Source organism: Solanum pennellii, chromosome 10 (genome assembly GCF_001406875.1).
Source record: "Solanum pennellii chromosome 10, SPENNV200".
NCBI classification, from domain to species: Eukaryota; Viridiplantae; Streptophyta; class Magnoliopsida; order Solanales; family Solanaceae; genus Solanum; species Solanum pennellii.
The window spans coordinates 59,432,504-59,453,840 of NC_028646.1; the positions used below are offsets into that span (position 1 = coordinate 59,432,504).

The window sequence follows — 21,337 nt, forward strand, 5'->3', positions numbered from 1 at the left end:
TGGGATAATCACCTTCCTATTATTGAGTTTGCCTACAATAATAACTACCATTCTAGCATTCAGATGGCCCCTTATGAAGCTTTATATGGGCATAGATGTAGATCTCCTGTTGGTTTGTTTGAAGTAGGTGAAACAGCATTGATAGGGCCAGATTCAGTCCTTTATGCTATGGAGAAAGTGCAACTCATTACAGATAGACTTAAGACAGCCCAAAGTTGTCAAAAATCTTATGCAGATGTAAGGTGAAGGGAACTAGAGTTCCAAGTTGATGATTGGGTTTTTTCTGAAAGTCTCACCTATGAAAGGGGTGATGAGATTTGGAAAGAAAGGGAAGCTCAGCCTTAGATATTTAGGCCCTTACAAGATATTGAAAAGGGTTGGCAAGGTGGCATATGAGTTAGAGTTGCCATCAGAATTAGCAGCAGTGCATCCGGTCTTCCACATCTCACTCTTTAAGAAGTGTGTGGGTGATCCAGCCTCTATAGTGCTATTGGAGAGTGTGGCGGTGAAATATAGTCTTTCTTATGAGGATATACCAGTTGAAATTCCTGAGCGTCAGGTCAGAAGGTTGAGAAACAAAGAAGTCGCTTCAATCAATGTTTTGTGGAGAAGTCAGTCTGTAGAGGGAGCTACTTTGTAATCAAAGAAGCCATGAAAGACAAGTATCCTCACCTCTTTCCTTCCGATTCCACTCCATGTTGAGGTAATAGTTCCTCTTCATTTTTCCATTCGTTCGTGCAAAAATTCAGTCTTAGAATCATGTTCCCTCAGTTTGTACTTGCATTTTCTTGCGTATTTGCATGTACTCGGAACTCAATTAAGTCAAAAACTCAGTTCTCAGTGTGTAGTAGTGGGGTTTGCAGCTCTCTCCCTCTATTTCAGCTAGTTTAGTCTTCATTCGAGGAGGAATGTTCCCAAAAGGGAGATAATGTAAAACCCCATAGCCAAAATAGACCAAAAATAAGTTTTTTTCAGAAAAGTTTGCAGGTGCAACCAACGGTGGCATTGACGTTCCATAGGAGAGACGACGGTCCGTCCTGCACATCCGTCGATGGGATCAGAAACTCCCAAAAATTCAGCCGGGAAAAATTGTCTAAGTCTTGAACGACGAACGGACTGACGGTCCATAGGTCAGACGACGGTCTGTAGTCCGTGACCGTTGATCGAGACCCCCATTCACCCACACTCGTACAAGAGCTACGGATGACCATCACGGTCCGTAGGTTGACCTACGGTCTTTAGGTCTGACCATAGGTGGAAAATTTGAAGACAGTTAAGGGGAAATGCAGGTCGGTCAACTTCATATGGTAATAACTATTAGTACAAAATGAATTATGTGTCCCATGACCTACCCACAAATAGATAATTCAATTATCTTTACATATCCACCGACCTTTCTAAAAGCAGACCTCCTTGTAAACAGTTATGCCTATTATAGTAAAGTAATTTCGAAAAGTCCTTGACAATAGACCCAACGACGGGGCATCGGGCAGACGACGGACCGTAGGTCCTGACCGTTGTTTGGCCCGACAACAACTTTTTCCAGTATTCTTTTTGACCTTTCCCACTCTGTTTAAATACTATGTTACGTCGTTTTGACCCTAAATCATCAGCTTTTAGTCAGTTTAAGCCTAGAAATATAATTAAAACATATCCAAGTCAAATCATTAAATCAAAACATAGAAAATTAGAAGCAAGAGAGGAGAAAAAGATCAAGAACCCTAGTTCAAGAACGCCACAACCTCCAGCAGTTCCAGCCCCAAAACTTAAGTGTTTTTTCGTGGATTTCATCACCAGGTATATGGGATTTTACTAGTGGGTTCCTTTCACCCATTGGGTCCCTAGTTTTCAGACAGATTTTTGATTCTCTTATTATAAATAAACCCAGGGTTTGTAGAACTTTGAAAGAACTTCATGATTTAGTTAAATATATTTTCCAAAGCAGATTATCAAGTTACTACTCAGATTATCACATGAATTTCAAAACCGTACCTTTGTATTTCTTTTAGTTCTTTAATTACACTTGCTAGGTCAGATATTTAAGATAATTCAGATATACATGCCTCAGTTATAAATGCATAATTACCAGATTAAGTGTTGCATTCTCAGTTTGCATGTTCAGTTTTGAGCGATCCAGTATTTACAGAAATTCACACATAAACACTAAATTTACAGAATTCATTGGGAGTAGCATAATACCGAGTTGGACTAGGGTTTAGCGTACCCAATAGTCCCAGAACTACTAGAAAAGTAGGGGTTAAGTCCCCTCTTTGGGAAATAAGTTTAGTGATCACGCCAGCATGCCTTTAAACCTTTGGCAGGGTATATTGGGTATTCTCGATGGGGCGTATACATATGACTAAACATTTAGCTCATGTGGTTTTATTATCGGTCATTAGTATCTCCCAAAGATCAGTCACACTCTCTGCATTGACCATTTATCTGTATATTCAGTATTCTGTTTAAGCATGTTATAAATTGGTCCTTGCATCCTGCTAACTCAGAATTCAGTTTATCACGTCAGATTATTATACTTGCTATTTTGCTTGTTCAATTATCTTTTATTTCAGCTTTACTCTATCGTACATGCTCTGTACCTTTCAAGTACTTACACATACATGCGCTAGATCTTATCGTGATGTAGGTTTAGGTTCTCATCATCAAGATCACACATAGATTGATTTCCCGATCTCCAGTTCGGTAGATTCAGTTGTGAGTCCTCATTATCTGAGGACAACAGTCATGAATGTCATTTCAGTCTTTAGTCATTTAGGTTAAGTTTTGCTAGATTTAGCTGGGTCTTGTCCCAGTATTTCTAGTCCAGTTTAGAGGCTATTTTCAGATATAGTTAGTGTCAACTTAATAGTGCATTAATATTTCTTTTTATTAAACTGCTCGGTTTTTCATATATCTCAGCTATAGAATATGGGTATTCCCCATCTTTTCAAATTAAATTATGATTTAGCTTCCGCATCAATTTATTATTCTTTAATATGGTTATGATCATGCCAACAGGGTTAGCTTGAGATCACTTGTGGTCCTAGGTTCCGTGTCGGCGTCTCGGGGGTAGCTCGGGGCGTGACAATTAGCATTATGAAACAATGGGAATCGGACTCTTTGCTACACCTACATTTTTCAGTAATTATATGTTAATTTGGACTTGTACCACACAGACAATGACAAATAACTATTTAGGGAAATCCCCTTTTCCATCACCCCACCCCTACACGCGCTAAGTTCATCAGTATGTGACTTTTGGAAGCTACAGTAACAGTAAAATAACACTAGAATTACACCAAAAAAATTGTAAAAATTGCACCAGAAAAGCCTCAAAACAGTGGCAGTAGATTCTCACCAAAATAATACTAGAATCGCATCAAAAAATCTTAAAACATCATTAGAACTATACCTAACAGTAGCAATAAATACACTTTAATAAAGTAAAAAAATGCACCATACAATGTAGTAGGAAAGAACCGAAACACCTCCAAGATTTAGAATTACAAGGATATCTCGAGAACGCTAACCAACAAATGTTTTTCCATCATGTCCATGTGTATGAACACGAAGATGTAACTCACTTGGCGTGGGATCTCATCCTTTTTCAATAGCCTATACAAAAGGAATCACCTTATGTATATCATATAAGAGAAGATGTTAGTTATAGAGTTTGTAGAACATATATATATATACTCACAAGTTTCATGCGATGTTCTCCGATAGAAATAGAGCCACTAGTATGAGTCCTAATGGCTATTTCACTACCGCCACAACTATTTTGTGAATTAATTTATGATTTCCTAATAGACTCTGTATTTCCTTGAAGCTCCATCCATCTTTCGAACACATCTTCTTGTACGTAACCTGGCCCAACTCCTCCTTTTTTTTAGAAATAAAATACCTATAATTTAATGTTGCCTTAACCATCCAGTGTGTTTTGACTTTGATTTCACTAATGGAAACAGCGTAGCAGAACTTTTTTTGAAGTAAGTTTTGAAAGAAGTACATGAATGTCCTATCTATATATGTGAATACACTTGCTAAAATCACTTACGATAAAAAATTATACCTTAAATTCTCCAAAATAACCATTTCTTACATCATTTGAAACACCTTACTAATTGATTCAATTGAGATCAACCACATTTTGGAAAGATTTGGATATAAACTAGAGCATATTTGAGAAGGTTCCAGTCTGTATGAATTAGAAGAGGTTATTAGGAGGGCTATCATAAACCATAATTCAAAGACAGCAAGTGTCATCAATACAACAAGTAGGAACAAAATTAAAAGAATAGACTAACTCTGAAGAAGTTAAAAAGACAAGGGTCCTTCGATGGCTACTGTTGGATTCACCTTCAGCAACTGTATATTTGTATGACCAGTTGGAACATTGCTACGGGTAGAAAGACCTTGACCTATTAGGTTACTGTCATTTAATGTAGCTGGAGGTGTCTCGGAGATGGTTGGGCTAGTACTTTGAGTTAACATTTCAATATTGGTGGGGGTACCACCTTGTTGAGGAGAAATTGTAGTGGGCTTGGGAATAGTTTGCATGTTGACACGAATAGAAGGATTATTCTTACCTGAGGATTTTCAACGACCTCTGCCTCAAACCATACCTATAAACAAAAAAAACATTGTTGTTAGGTTACGAGCTACATGGAACAATAATGCTTAAATATGAAAATTGTCTTTGTAATTAAGAGCTTGTTGATGCACTTAAAAAATTAGTACTTGGAGATACAAGAGTAACAAGAGTAACTATCTAAAACAAAAGTAACAACAGTGAAGGGATCATGAACTTATATCAGAAGCATTACATTAAGAATGTGCTTCTGATAAGGCTCCTGAACATTATTGTGGGTAGAAAGACCCTAACCTGTTCGGTTACTCTCATTTGGTGTAACTGGAGGTGTCTTTGAGATGATTGGGATAGTACTCTGAGTTGACGTTACAATATTGCTCGGGGTACCACCTTTACTAGGAGAAAATCTAGTGGGCTTGGGAAGAGTTGGCATGCTTGCACGAATAACAGGATTACTCCAACCTGAGGATTTTCCACGAACTACGCCTCCAGCCATATCTATAGACAAATATAGCGTTGATGTTAGATAATTTGGAACAAAGATGAAATATGAAAACTGTCTCTATAAGAAATGATCACTGTCAACTAATTTACTTGACACAATCACAGTCAAGTAATGTCATTCAATTAAAAGAAATGATCAAAAATTTACATTACAATAAGTCTCCCAAAGAAAAAATTAGTAATTGAAATAAAAAATTAAGCACATGTAGTTCAAAATCCAAGCGCTATTTCTTTTTAAATCCTAAACTGAAAAGCAAAAACTACAACAGATTATCCTCGATTGAAAATCAGAAACAAACAAAATATAGTGAAAATACAATAGCAAATGATCAAGCAGTTGTCACTGTCTTCTTCAAACTCTTCCGCTTCCTCTTCCTCTTCCTCATCCTCGTCCTCATCCTCATCCTCATCAGTTTCATACTCTTCTTCTGTGGATACTATCTGGATTTCATGATTCTCTTGCAAAAGTCCATCATCAATGGGTTCATCAATTTCAATTAAATCTACATTTGGATCATTTAAGACTAGAAGTTCATCAAAGGAAGCTATCATATCTATCTCATGGACTTCAACTTCTTCAACTTGAAATGGAACATTTACTTTTGAAACTATTTCCACTTCCTCATTAGGCAATTCAATAAAATTTTGAGTTTTGACCTTCAGCACAGCTACGCAATCATTATTATCCATTTTCTTGCTAGGATAAGGTACATAACACACTTGTGTTGCTTGCATTGCAATACTAAAAAGTTCATATTTTTTATATCGACAACAATTGTTAATATCAACTTATTTGTATTTATTGTGCCTTTTAACACCAACATCCCGATTTGGGTCAAACCATTCACATTTGAATAATTCAGTTTGCTTTAAAGGTGATTCACGGTATTCCACTTGTAATATCTCTTTTATTCGTCCATAGTAATCACCAAACTTTGAATCGTGATACAAACTCCACCTATTCATTGTTGATCTTGTGCTACCATGACATTCTTTGTGAAATTTGTATCCATTCACAAAATACACAAAATAACATGTAGCGTCTATTAATGTTTTACGAGAAAGACTACGAAAGAATTCATTCTCAATGGGATTGCATTGGACCTATTTTTTAAAAAATATAAGACTTAGTAAATTTTAAAACTATATTTAAGCATGTTACTGTATAAAAGATTATTTCACAATACTCAAAAATTCCATGAACCATAGAGAGAAATTTTCTTCAATACTCTCATCTATTTGACCCTGAGATAGATTTGGAAATTCTTCCTGTAAACGTTTCTTGAACATACTTCATTACAACAAAATAAATTCAATTGAAAAGTCGTGATTCAAGGATATTTTTCTATTATTATGAAAATAAAATTAACTTTCGTTACCTCACAGACGGCTCAATCTCCTCACAATTTAGTAAGATATAAGTTTGGGCAGCCTTTATTTGTTCGAGGGATAAATCCCTTTTTTTTATTCTCCCCATAGTCGACCTTGATGGGAGAATATTCATAAATTTCCTTCAATATCTTCTTTATCCCCACCATCATCATTATGGTCTACACTATAATTAAGCGTCATGACATGAGGTTCAGAATAATGAGAAAACATTTATGTTGACTCTGTCGTCAAGTATGCTTCACAAATGGAACCCTCAACACTAGATTTATTTCCAATCATCCTTTTAAGAATTATGAGATACCAAAATATATAACATGTATGGACCATTACATTAGAAGATATAAATATATGGCATACTAGTCACTAATATTATATAAAACTTTACATTACCTTTCAAAAGGGATCCGTCGATATTATACAGGTCCAGCTATCTTTGCTTCATATGGAAGTTGTATAGGAAGATGTTCCATTGAGTCAACGGATTTGGGAGGAAATATACATATTAAGTTGCACAAGATTTCTGCGATGTCTCTCTCTAATATTTCCATGTCATCAACTCGTAGAGTTGTAGAGTAAGATATTTGAAAAATAATCTCAATTCTGTAAGTCCTTGCCACACATTACTAGGAAGTAGTTCGCGAAAGGCAATAGGCAATAGTCGTTGCATGAACACGTGACAATCATGACTTTTCATGCCACATATCCTTTTCGCATTTTTGTCTGGACATTTACCCAAATTGGAAACAAACCCATCTGGAAACTTTAAGCCTTTCATCCAACTGAACAAGATAGCTCTTGCTTCCTTGTGTATCGTATATATAGCGTTGGGATATTTTCCATTACTATCCTTTGCCAATTGAGTTCGATTATTAAATTTACTGTATCTTGACGTGATTGTGGATTGTCTTTGATTTTGTCATCAAAACTAAGAACGGTGTTAAACACATTATAAAAGACATTTTTTTCAATATGCATGACATCAAGATTATGTTGAATCATGTTAGAACTCCAATAAGGCAAATCCCAAAAGATGCTTCTCTTTTCCCATTCGCAAGACTTACATACTCTTCGATTGACTTGTTCTGCATCTAACTCCGTTACCTTTCTTATGTCCAAATAACAAATTTGATTCAATATTTCCTCTCTTGTTTTGTAGGGTGGAGGTGATCTTTGGACAGTATTGTCTTTAAGAAAGTTCTTACGATCTCTTCTAAATGGGTGATGTTGGCTAAGAAACATCCAATGACAGTCCAACCAAGATGTTTTCCTACAATGGATCAATCTAAAAGATTTTGTTTCCTCCATACAATAGGGACATGCAAACTTACCTGCAGTACTCCATCCTGATAACATAGAATATGCTGGAAAGTCACTGATTGTCCACATCAAAGATGCCCTTAGTTGTAAGTTTTTCTTTTTTGAGATGTCAAATGTTTGCATGCCTGTCTCCCACAACAAAGTCAATTTCTTAATTAAAGGCTGCAAAAAAAATCAATTTTATGTTTGGGGTGGTTTGGCCCCGGAACAATGATTGTTAGGAACATATTAACCTCTTTGATACACATTCCTGGAGGTAAATTATAAGGTGTGACAATCACTGGTCACGAAGAGTATCTGCTCCCAGACTGACTAAATTGTTGGAAACGATCAGTACATAATCCCAACCTTACATTTCTTGGTTCATGAGCAATAAAAGGATGAGTGTCATTGAAGTGCTTCCAAGCCACATAGTCTGATGGATGACACATTACACCATCCTCTTTTGTATGCTCATGATGACATCTCATGTCGGAAGCTGTAGCATGAGATGCATACAATCTTTGCAATCTAGGAATCAAAGGAAAATAATACATTTTCTTGTAACGGATCAATTTTCTCTCAAGAGAGCCAACACGACACTTGTATCTATCATGTCCACAAAATATACAAGATGTAAGGTGTTCATGATCACCCCAATACAACATACATCCTGATTCACAACAATCAATCATTTCAATAAGCAAAACCAAGCTACGCACTAGCTTCTTGGTCTGATAGTAGCTATCAAGCACTATGTTATCTTCAGGTAAAGCCTCTTTCAACAATTGCATCAGTTGGTTATAACCTCTCTGTGAAATTGTTCTCCATTTTAATATTTAACATTCGAGAAACAACAATGAGTTGAGAGAGGGAAGAAACCGGGATATAATTTTACATCAGCTGCTTGTGGAAAATCATATAATTATTGAGACTCGGGATTAGGATCTTCCTCCATTGAAGGTTCACAAGGATGATATGACTCATGTTTAGTATTTCCAAAAGATTTCCAACTTGAACCTTGGGAAAGTTAGGACCATCTGCATCTAAAATCATTTGACAGTATGGATTATCATATCCTAATTCAGGTGTAGCACCACCATTCAAATCTTGATCACAAGAACTCTCACCAATAATATTTTTTCTCCTTGATGTTTCTAGATAAAATAGTTATCAACAAATCCAGATTTATAAAGGTGATGCTTAATCATTTCAACATCCGTGAACCTATATTTGTGAAATTTCTTACATGGACATCTAACTTTATTGCCGCTCATGCGATTCTATTGCAAACATGCAAATTGGATAAATTTACCCACTCCAATTACAAAACTAGAATTTATAGACCCTCAACCATCCAACCTATCATACATCCAACCACGCTCTAGATTATTCATGTTCCTAATAAAGTTTAAATCTAAAAAATAATAAAAAATCATTAAAAAGAATAAATGTGGACTAGAAGGTACTCTTATTCATATTCATCAAATTAGAACAAAACATGCATTTAGGCAAAAACAAATAATTTTTATTCACTAGGAAGACTTAGTCCCACAAAATTGATGTCAAACAAAAGGTATTGAAGCATTACAGTTGAAAAGAAAGCATCACTAATAGTAGCAAAACTGAAATGTAAAACATAGGCTTACAGACAATGAAAAAGAAGAACCGAGATTCTACGACATAGCAAAGAGTAGTCACCAAAAATAGATTTAAACAAAAAGGAACAAATAAGGATCAATACTAAATACTAAACGATAAACGCCAACTTTCACATTAATATGAATCAAGAATATCCATTAAGAACCCATGTATAGCAAATTAAAGTGATAAATTCTCATCTACAAACAACATCGATACAACAACAGACTAGCGAGGCATATCATTAATAGAAGAAGACGAGGAGAAGATTACGGAGGAAACGTTACCTTTCTCCAGGCAGTGACTAGACAGTGAAAAGCTTGGAGACTTGTTGTCGCTGTTATTTTAAGATATCAAGAATTTCGTCAAGCAAAGTAGAAGAAAGCAACGTTAGAGTCTAAAAATAAATCTGAAAAATATTCAAAATCAGAAATTAGAGCAAAGTACAAACAAGCAACACTAACGAAAGAATGTAAAATATTAAAAACAATAGTTAACTCATTCACACTAATAGAAAAGACACAAGGAAAATACATACATTTCATCGATATCATGATAAAATTTTATAGCTAACACATAAAACCTTTAGAAAAAAATGTACCAAACAACTAGTGTTGAAACTTGTACTAACAATGTCATACATAAGAAGAGACTAAGAACAATAAAAAATCTCTTCTTTTGCTAATGATGGTAGAAGCTAAGTTAAGCCATTGAACGCCTTATTCATATCATCTCATATCTCACTGTGAATGCTAAAGTACATAGAGCACACACTCTTTTCTTAAAACATCATTGAGATATGTACTCATCATTAAAATCTAATTGCTAAATCATGTCAATACCTATTTATCATTTTTAAATTCTCTTTTTCTATCAACTTTTATGTTATATGTATAAGATTTGCTAAGCTACCTGCAATGCTTAAAGAGAACATACAATAAATGAATACAAGAATATTATACTGTGTACATCAATAGAAACTATCATTTTATTTTTAAAATACTGCTTACAAATTTTAGGTGGTGAACCAAAAGAAGAGCTTCAATCAGAAGTGATTTTACCGACGATTTTTTGTTGTGGTAGAGTGAGTTCAGTAGACAATGTGGTTTATCAATATGCCTAACGTCACGTATCCAAGAAAATTTCCAAAAGACTAATGTTCTTCCCTGATAACCCCATCTCGTTTCCCCAGTTTTTCACCAAATAGAAGTCAAAACCCTCCTCTTCACCGCACTAGAAGCTCACCGAACATATGAAAAAAGAGAAATTACCAAAGGTAGAAGCTCACTTTTCTCCAAAGGATGAAGGAGACAGAGCAATTTTACCGTGAACCTGAGACGGGAGCAATCGAAAGTATAGGCAATCTAGAGAAATCAAAAAAAAAAGGAGAGGGGAGAAATCGAATTCTTACCTCTCACTCAGCTGCTGCGTTGCTCTTTGGACGTGTCATAGAGATAAAATCCTATTTTTTAGGGATTGTAATTTTCATTTTCTTTTTGTGCCTTCAATGAATGATTACTTTGTAAAATTACTGCAATGAACTTAGCGACGGATTCTGATATCCGTCGCTAAAATAAATATAATTATTTGCATTAATTTTTAGAGAAAGAAATTTCCGTCAATACGTAATTTAAATTCCATTAAAATATATTTTACATTCTAGCAACGCTTGTCCATCACTACTTTCGTCGAAATATATTATTAAATTTGTAACCCTTTGTTTCAAATTTTATAGCGAAATTTAAGGCGACAAAGTTTCCCGCTATTATTCGCGACAAAAAACATATTCCGTCACCAATCAATTGCTATATTTTAATTCACAAAAATATTTGTAAATTTTTCAATGAAATGACTACTTCGTTGCAAATCCGTAGTTATATAACGACGGAATTGATTACGTTTCTAATATCTGTTGCTAAACACTATTTTTTTTATAGTGCTCCAAACCTGTAACACCCGAGAAGATTTTTTGAACTAAGACTCGAATAGTTTATCGCAGTGAGTGAGATTTCACCTAGGAATTAAAATTTTCGTAATTATTAAGGTCAAATCACTAGATTTAGAACCTTGAGTTACGACAAGAAAATTGGAAATAGCAAAATCTGACAATTTGCAAGTAAAGGTAAGTATGAGTTTTGGGTCAACTCAAATGACCATAACTCCCAGTACAAGATGAGTTAGGTGTGCTACTAGATACCATTGGAAAGATCTTTTTGCATTATATTTTCAATGCCACAAAGTTTGCTAAATTTCGAGTTTGGACGAGTGAGATATGACACTTTTAGTTAGACTGTCAAGTTGAGAAAAGTTAGTCGAAAATAGTGAGGGATATTTTGGTCCTTTCCTTACCCAATCAGATTTAAATAATTTTTAGTTATATTTTAGGGTCAGAATCCTATTAAGTTCAGTTTCATAATCCAAAAATACTCTTCGAGTTTTAGTTGAAACTTCAAGAACAGGCAAGAAGAGATGTTTTATTTCAAAGATTGGATTTCATATTCGAATAAACCTCGTAATCATAAGAAAGTGGGATTTTAGTTATGGGCATAGCAAAAGAAAAATTTGTATAGGATTCTATAGGATCCCCCCCCCCTCAGAAAAGAAGAGAAAAGAGGAGAAGTCGTCGAGATTGTTGCATCTTGTTGTGGAATTTTGGCCATGGTTCTAATCCCTTAGAGGTTTGTAAACTTCCATAGTGTTGGGTTTGTTCACCCTCACGCCAAACATGTTGTTTTTAGTGTAATTTCATTCTCAAATGAAGGATTCAAGTTCTTGTTAGGTGTTCTTGAGGTTCATTGTAGATCTTACCGTGTGTATTTTGATGATTTCATGAGATGAAAGTGACTGTTTTGAGTTTTTTTTCAAGTTTATTAGTTTTTAATTAGGATGGGTAATTTAATATAAGGAATACTTGAGAAAAGAAATCGATTAAAAGTGATTTAGGGTCAGAAATCGAGAGGCAAAATTTGTTGAAACGTTGCCTGAAGAGGGCCTGGCATGGCGCGGCCCAGATACGCCTAGAAAACTGGGGTGGCACGCCTCCAGTGCGCCCAAATGTACTCTCTGATGTTAGGGGCTTGCTCCCCACTCCCGAAACACGCTAGGTTGCCTGCCCCACTCCTTTTGCGTCAGTAGTCCCATTGGAGCTCATTTAAAGTGTATCTTCACTGCTTTTGAGAGAGTCCCTTCGAGTCGTTTTGAGGAGTCTTCTGCAATTTCTAGTAAGTTATTTCAAGACTCAAGTAAGTGAGAATGAATTGAGGAGAATGTATTTATACGTCTACAATATCATCTAAATCCTCCATTTCATGATCCAAAACTCTTGAATTCATAATCCACATTCAAGAGAGAGAGTTAAGAGTAGAGTTCAAAAAAAGTCTCTAAGTTAAATTGTGAATTATTTGAGACCCATCATTGATTTGAAGTAAATTTTGAGGAATTGAAGAATAGGATGAGAGATTAATATACATGATTTTAATCTAGTTACTTAGACCTTTTAGTCGAGTTGTTCATGCCTATAACATCCGCATGAATTCCATAAATCATCATTGAGAGGAGTAGTACCTCAGACTTCTAAGTCTTGAGTATTGAGTTCTTTATTCCTATCTTGAGTTAAGAAGTACCTCTTCGTTCTCGAGTTTAGTAATTCATGATCATAATTCCTCATGAATTATTCAAGTTGAAAATCATGAAATCATCCACATGAGATCCTTAACCTTGAATCCATACTTCAATTCAAGGAAGGTTAAGAGTCAAGTTTATAAGTTAAGAGCAATTCGAAGTAAAATTTATAAAATTTTCTAAAGTATTTCACAAAAGTTTTCACTATGTCTTAAAGACTTAAAGTTCAAGTCAAGAATGAGTAAAGAGTTTAATTAAATTCAAAAAAGTTATAAGGGAAGTAAGTATTCCCTAAGAGTTTAAGTTTCAAGTTAAGTAAAGAGCAAGAGTTGAGTTCATTTCTTAAAATCTATTAGGGTACAAAGTATTCCATAAGAGTTTATAAATGTTTTCAAATTTAAGTTTAAAGGGAACTTAGAAGTTCCGAAAGAGTCATGAAATAAAGAGGGAAACATTGATTCCAAGAGGAGCTTCTTAAAGTTCAAGGGTTCAGCAAATTATCTCAAGACAAAGAAAAGAAGTTTCAATTGAAAAATTAGCTAAAGTACGTTTTGGAAGTATTATTGAGCATCGATGTGGGGATGAGAGTTCATATTAACTAAATTCTCCATGTAAACTATGTAGCCGCCATGGGAATTGTTGGTCATACTTTTTAGATGATCACGTAAGGTGAGGTAGTGGATCCACTAAGTTGAGTAAGGTCCTATAACGATAGCAAGGTGTACGATGGTCCTGTTGCAAGGTGAGGTAATACGTTGTACCATTACATATGCTCATAGTGATGGTTGTTAGTTAGAGAAACTCCCACAGTATTAGTTACATGATTCCTCAAGGGGTTCTTCTTAGTATTAATGTGGATATGAGACTTCATTCATGCATTGCACAAGTAGACTTTAAGAGGGAGCATGATATGTATTTATGATAATAATATATTTTTTTAAGATCATGTTTTGAAACAACTTTTCTTTGTATTGCACTGGTTTTAAACTGTTTTATATTGAAACGAGTTCAGCTAAGTATCATGAGTTGAGTATTTTGACTTGAGTATCCTTAGTCGAGTATCATATCATTGAGTTCACTATTTAATCTCTGAGATGAGTATCTTATTCTTGAGTATTCATTGTGTTTCAAGTTTGAGAAGAGGTAGGTATGTTCCAGTGTTTTATTCAAGTACGAAGCTTATGTTATACATTAGAATTTCCCTTACATTCTCGTACATTCCATGTACTTAGCCAATTGTCCTGCATTTTCGCATGATGCGTACACAGGTTTTCAGCATCATCAACAGGAGCTTCATTGATACATCCCAGAGTTTAAGTTAGCTATGGTGAGCCTCTTTGCTTCCGGAGGAATTCATGTACTTTTTAGTTTAGTTAGGAGTTCATGGGTCTTGTCCTGACGTCCATCTTTGTCAGTTAGAGGCTTCCTAGATTGTCAGTTTAGTTAAGGAGTCTGTATTTTACATGTATTTTATAAATTATTTTAAAGACTAATGTTGCCTATTTTATGGCTAGTTGAATATATTATTTTATTCAAGTTGTTCCTTTGAGTTTACTGAATCTTTTTTAACTTTTCAAGCTTTTTATGCTTAAGTGACTGTTCCGCTTGTAGTAATCCAGGATGAGGGTTCGCTTGGGGACCAGAAATGGTCTTCGAGTGCCAGCCACGTCCAGGGTGTAGGCTCGGGTCATGAAAAACTTGGTATCAGGGCATAGGTTTAAGTGTTCTAGGGAGTCTATCAAGCCGTGTCAAGTAGGATCATTTTTATGGTAATGAGGGCCCCACTTATATAAATGAGGGACTGCAGACATTTAAGTAATTTTTTTCCTTCTTTCATACTCTTAATCGTGCTAAAGAGCTAAGTTATAGATATCATTTCTATGTCATGTGCTCTCTTATTTATTCGACTACCAATCATACGAGAGGTGGTTGAAAAGTGAAGTTAAAAGATCCTTATGAATGAGTCGTTCTCATCAAGATTTTTGAGGAAGTCATGGTCTCCTAAGGGGTTGAGAGAAGCCCAAGAGTAAGTTAAATATTTAGTTTCATAGGAATGCACCCATTATTCACATGAATTGTGCGTTTGATCTAAAAGCGAGTAGTACTCTTTTTCCTACATCTTATTTCATCAAAGATTTTTATGAGAGAGAGTATGTTTAGATCTTGGGTATGATTTGAACCCCAAAAGTAGCAGCAGTTATGAGATCATGAGCAGTACTAGTGAAAGAGCCATAATTAGAGAAAAGTATGCAGAGGTATAGAGATCTATGAAAAGGAGATGTTGTTTTGGCAAACTAGGTTGGTATAGTCATGCACCTAATAAACTATTAATGAAAAGCTTCCCTTGTGGTAGACTAAGAACTGATGAGTTGTGAAGAGCTCAAATAAGAGGTAGATTAATTGTTGTAAGTTAATATGAATTAGAGTATACCTTAACTAAGAAAGGGTTTATGATAATGTGTCATTGTGTTCGTAATGACCAAGTGTGAGTGGTGAATATATTTATAGAAGAGCCAGAGTATTCATAATGTGATAGATTAATTTAGGTTTGTGAATTTTTAAAGTAGAACCTCATGGTATTTAGAGGATGATAGAGTTAATTGGGAGATAATGCGCATTAAGTGAGTAGGTAGCACTTAAGTTGTGATGTGGAATGTGATGGTAGTTAGAGTATGCAGACTGAGAGTTAAGGATTGACTATTTCTGATGAATTCCAAGTAGGAAAGTGTTTCCAAATTTCCATAGTAGTAATGAAGTATTGTATAGTAGAGAAATCATATTGATATCCGGGCTTAGTAATAAACATAAATCTTGAATTTGACATTAGTGTCATGATCAAAAGATTGAAAACATGAGGCTGATGAGGTCAGTCTTGGTAGTTGATCTTGTAGACTTGACGTAGTGTAGGTGAGGAATCAAGATTTTGCAGAAATGAATGCGAGTAGTAGAGAACCTGCCCTTTAGATAAGGGAAGTGGTATGGCTAGGTCACAAGATTTAATAGAAAGCATTAAGAGAATGTACACCAAATAGAGATGTGGAATAGGTTTTTAACATGATAAGTTGAGAAATCAGGTCAAGTTTTGGGAATTTCTTAAGGAGATGGTTAGTAGGACTCCATGGAGTTGTTATATTTCTAATCTTGAATATGGGGATAATGAGTAATAGTTTTGGGATGTAATTCCGTATATGGGGGTATATATTCTGAACATAAGGTGCATCGATTCAGTAATTACAGTTGGTACATCTTCAGAAGCAATGGAAATGCTCTCCAAATGAGAGAAAAAAATTGATGTGATAATAATTAGTTTTCATTCACCGAATTAATTTTCTTTTAAACTCTTGGATAAAGTTTTGATCTTTGATATAATTTCACTATGTAAGTAATTATTCTATTTTTCCAATTATGACATCTATTGTGAGAAGAATCATTTACTTTTATGAATACACTACGAAAATCAGCTAAAAATTTCCTATTAATATGTAATTCAATTTGAAGCTAAAGAATTTCGTATAATTCACTGTTAGTTATCATGAGTAGCATTGAATATTTTGTTGTTTAGTCACATTACTTATTTGTTGTTAATATATTTTATTTATTAAATGATAAGTTATTATTTTGTTACACAACATTTATAGTGAATATGCTTGAAATTACCTATTTATATAGTGTTTTATATAATTAAATTCTAATTGTCAACTTCTTGAAATAATTATGTAATTATATCTGATGAATACAATGAACTATTAGCAAAAAATGTTTTGAAAGAAGGAGCATGCTAAATGAGAAAATTGTGAAATACTTATGGCATTTTGTATTGAGAAGAAAAATATAGAAAGAGAGAGAGCGGAAAAAGGATAAGAAGATGGAGATAAGATGATTGTTAATGATATTGATACAAATAATATGGGTGTAGATAATGAGGAACTACTTAAAGAACAACTGTTGTACCTCATATTGAGGAGAATAGAAATAATATTTATGAAGTTGAAGACAATATCCTCCTCCGCTTGTATTTTCAATTCATTACGATATTGTCCTCAACTTCGAGAATATTATATCTATATTACTGAATATTAGTCACGCCATTTGTTTGTTTAAATAATTTTTGATCATCTCCACCCATACTATTTTGTATCAACATAATTAATAATCATCTTGTCTCCGTCTTCTGATTCTTTTTCCGCTCTCTCATTCTAATTTTCTCCTCAATACAAATTGCCGCAAGTGTTTCACAATTTTCTCGTTTAGTGACCTTTGTAGAAAAAATTATGGTCCTTCTTTCAAAGACTTTTTTCCTAAGAGTTCATTGAATTCATCGCATACAACTGCATAATTATTTCAAGAAGTTGTCAATTAGACTTTAATTGTATTAAATACTATATGAATAGTTAATTTCAATCATATTCACTATAAAAGTTGTGTTACAAAGTAATAACTTATCAATTACTAAATAAAATAGACATTAAAAACAAATCACAAATGTCACTAAACAACAAAATATTCATTGCTACTCATAGTTAAAGTGAATTATAGAAAATTCTTTAGCTCTAAAGATTTTAATTATATATTAATAGCAAATTGTTTAGTAAATTTTTGTAGTATTTATAAATGTTACTGACTTTTCACATAATAGATGTCATAAGTGGATTTATAGAATAAATACTTACATAGTGAAATTATACCAAACATCACAACTTTAGCGAAGAGTTTAAAGAAACCAAATTTGGTGAATGAGCACAGATTATAACCACATCAATTTTTTTTCTGTTGGAGAGCATTTCCATTGGTTCTGAAGATATACAAACTGCAGTTACAATGATGATTCGTTCATTTCTCATATCTGAATTCCATCATAATTTTCAAGTTATATGTAACTCTTTTGGTTATGCAGTTGCACATATTAATCAACTTATATTGTAATAGATCTCAATCATAGACATATTTACCGAAAAAATATTTACAATATTATTTTTGATAAATAATTGAATCTATCTATGTAGAGTATGAGAATAAAAATAGTGGTGGTATTATCATTATCTTTCAAGTTTGAAACTTAATTTTTTAAAAATATTATGAAAATAGCCATTTTGATAAAAAAAAATTTTAAATAGATGAATAAATTGATTGATCATTATAGTTAACCTAAGATAAACATAATATTTCACTAGTCATTATTAATGTAGATTTAAATTTATTCCTTTGAAATTACGGGGGAAAAATAAAAGTATCTTAAAGATTGGTGCACTATAAAAAGTATATAATAATAGGTGTATATTGAAGAACTTTCTTAGAAGGAAGAAAAAACAGTCCTTTATATTAAAAGGAAAACTTTTAATCAAAAAGGAAAAAGGTCAAAAATACCTCTTAACTATCTGAAATAGAACAAAAATATTATTTGTTTGTGTTTTGGCTAAAAAATACCCTACTTTTTTTTTTTGGATCACAAATACTCTAAATTTTACTAATTCCACCAAGCATGCCATGTGATTTTTTTGTCACATGACCAATAAACATCAGTATCTACCATGGAAAATCACGCAATTTAATACCCATTATCCTGTCCCATTTAAAATCCACCCTAACCCTTACTCTAATTTACAACTTAATATAAGACCATACTCTGAGTGTTCGGTTTGATCAAAGAGGAGCTGGATGATGATGGTCCTGGTTACCTGTGTCTGTATCATAATAATGCATCCAGCAGGCATCAGTAAATTTAATGTATGAGTATGCGGTTTGAAATGTTAAAACAACTCAAGCTTTAAAAGTGTTAGAAGGAACACTTATCTTGGCTCTAGTCAAATCAAGAATAACTTAACTCAATAATACTTAAAAACATATTTAGTTCATATGGTTTTTAAACAACTTCTTCTCTGGTTTGAGTTAATTACTTAAACTTAACTTTAAAAAATCTCTTGGAAATCATAGTTTCCTTTTTACTTTAACTAGCCATAGGCTTTTTTGGAAGTCTCATATTCCTTTCTTTCTCAAAATATGAAAATGTTTGCAACTCTTAGAGAATACTTAGTCTTCTTTTAACTTTTAACAAATGAACTCAACTCTTTACTCTTTGCCTTATTTGCAACTTGATCCTTAAAAAAAGTTAAAACGTTTAATAAAGACTCTTGAAAACTTTGAGAAAATACTTTGACTTGCTTCTTAACTTTTATAATTTACTGTTAGCTTCTTTGAATTTGATCTTAACTTTCCTTGAATTACTTTATGGATTCAAGGTTCATGATCTCCTGTTTATGCATAATTTCATGATGTTTAGATGTACCTTAGAGTGTTGGAGTCAACTAAGAAACATAGCTACATCACTTAGTAATTAGTACGAAAAGGTAGGGAAAGAATGGGGAGAACTGACATCCCTGGCGCTCTGAGAGGCACGGGGATCGAGCCCTCATAGTTAAGAGAACTTTTTGTGGCATATTGGCTGGTGCAATTCGCCATAGGGCAAAGCTCAAAAGAACTTTTGTGGCGCTCTGGCAGGCGCGACTCCCCAGCCCTTGCCTAGAAAATCTCCAACCTTTCGCCTTCATTTTTCATCTCTAAACCCTCTAAACTTCCATGGTTCTTTTAACAAATACATGGAACATTATTACCCTCAATACCCAATTATTTAACTCAAAAAGCAACCCATAATTACAAATGAAATGAACACTAGGCATTCAACAACTCAACTAACAGGAATTCGTCAATGTTCTTCAAGAACTTCACATACTAACGTGTAAACAACTCACCAATCACTGAACTGAAACAAGTTAGGTGTGTGGGTTAATGGAACTACCACTAAATGATCTCACTCACCTTTATAGGGATCACCCCCGACAAATTCCACTCGCAAAGATTTGACATTTTTGGCAAATTCTTGACTTTTGTCCCTTTCTTTCTTCTTTTCTCTCTTCTCCAAACCCTAAGCGTAATTCTAATCTTTTCAAACTGAACTAATTTACTATTTATACCCCAATAATTCCCTTAAACGAATCAGGAAATTATTTAAAAAAAATTATATTGTTTAGTCTTTGTTCTTTTAATTATTCATAAATGTTTTTATGTGCTTATAGTAGAAGCAAATTAGATTGTTTAGTCTTTATTCTTGTTATAGGCATGTTATACACTCGATAGCCTTCCTAGATAAAATGTATATGTTTTTTAAGGGTGGAGTGGGGGGGAGTTGATAATCCTATGTTAACATTTGTCTAGCTCCAATTTCATTAGATGTTCTAGAAGTGCCACAATTCTTAAAACAATATATAAGAAATATCCTTTGAAGAATTCGAGAACCCCAGAAGAGCGCAAAAGTAGTCATCGTACGTCAGGCCAAATATCATTATGTGAATCTCAACAAAGAGTAGAAATAGGAAATATGGGACAATGCCCCGTCTTAAAAATATTATTCCTAATCAAATCCAAAGAGCACTAGAGTTTCAATTTTGAACTGCCAATACTAGCAACATTTTTGCCAGTGGGGAGAGTTCAATTCAAGAGAAACTCTATCCTCCATAATTTAAGTTCAACCCCACAACCCCAACATTGAGAATTCATTAAATAATCCATTTTTTTCAATTAAAATAAATGTTGCTGGTATGCTTCAACAACATCAGTATAGACCATTATTGGAAATGTTTGGTTTTGTGGTGTGCTTCAACAACATCATTATTTACCATTATTGGAAAAGTTTTGTTCACAAAGACTACAACACCCAATTATAGGAAACGTTACTCATAGGCCTTACTCGGCATTTAACTTTTGGGATACTCATACTCAAAGTGAATACAACTTGGAACTCAATGTAGCTCACTAAACAACAGATTCAGATAACAAAATGATGTTTGATATAGGTACTGGGAATATGACGATTAATGACTACAATTTGAATGTGAATCCAGGAAATACAAACACATATTTAGGTAGCACAACAATGTCTTATATTGATGCGGAAAATGCGATTAGTTATGCACTTGGGGCAATAAGTGCTAATTTTTAGCAACATATTGTTCTAACAAATATGTCTTAGAGTGTTGGAATTTTATGATGCTTAGATGTACCTTAGAGTGTTGGAATAATCTAAGAAACATAGGTACATCACTTAGGAATTAATACGAAAGGTGAGGGAATAAGATATTTTGAGAGGCGTGGAGTGCCAGCCCTCAAAGGTTTGAGATCTTTCTGTGGCGCTTTGGCTGGCGCGATGCGCCAAAGGCCAAAGCTCAAAAGAAATTTTGTGGCACTCTGGCAGGCACGGCCCTCAATACCCAATAGCTTTTACTATAAAAAACAACCCAGAAT

The 21,337-nt window shown here is 34.0% G+C and overlaps 1 long non-coding RNA gene across 1 annotated transcript; it reads right to left on the bottom strand.

Annotated features, from left to right (window-relative positions):
* Positions 1-4,075: 4,075 nt before the first annotated feature.
* On the bottom strand, positions 4,076-9,769 carry LOC114074208. Its single transcript, XR_003574654.1, has 3 exons — positions 9,709-9,769; positions 4,883-5,086; positions 4,076-4,622 (listed from the first exon to the last, which is right to left on the bottom strand). It is a non-coding gene; the product is annotated as an uncharacterized LOC114074208 (long non-coding RNA).
* Between the last annotated feature and the right edge of the window lie 11,568 nt (positions 9,770-21,337).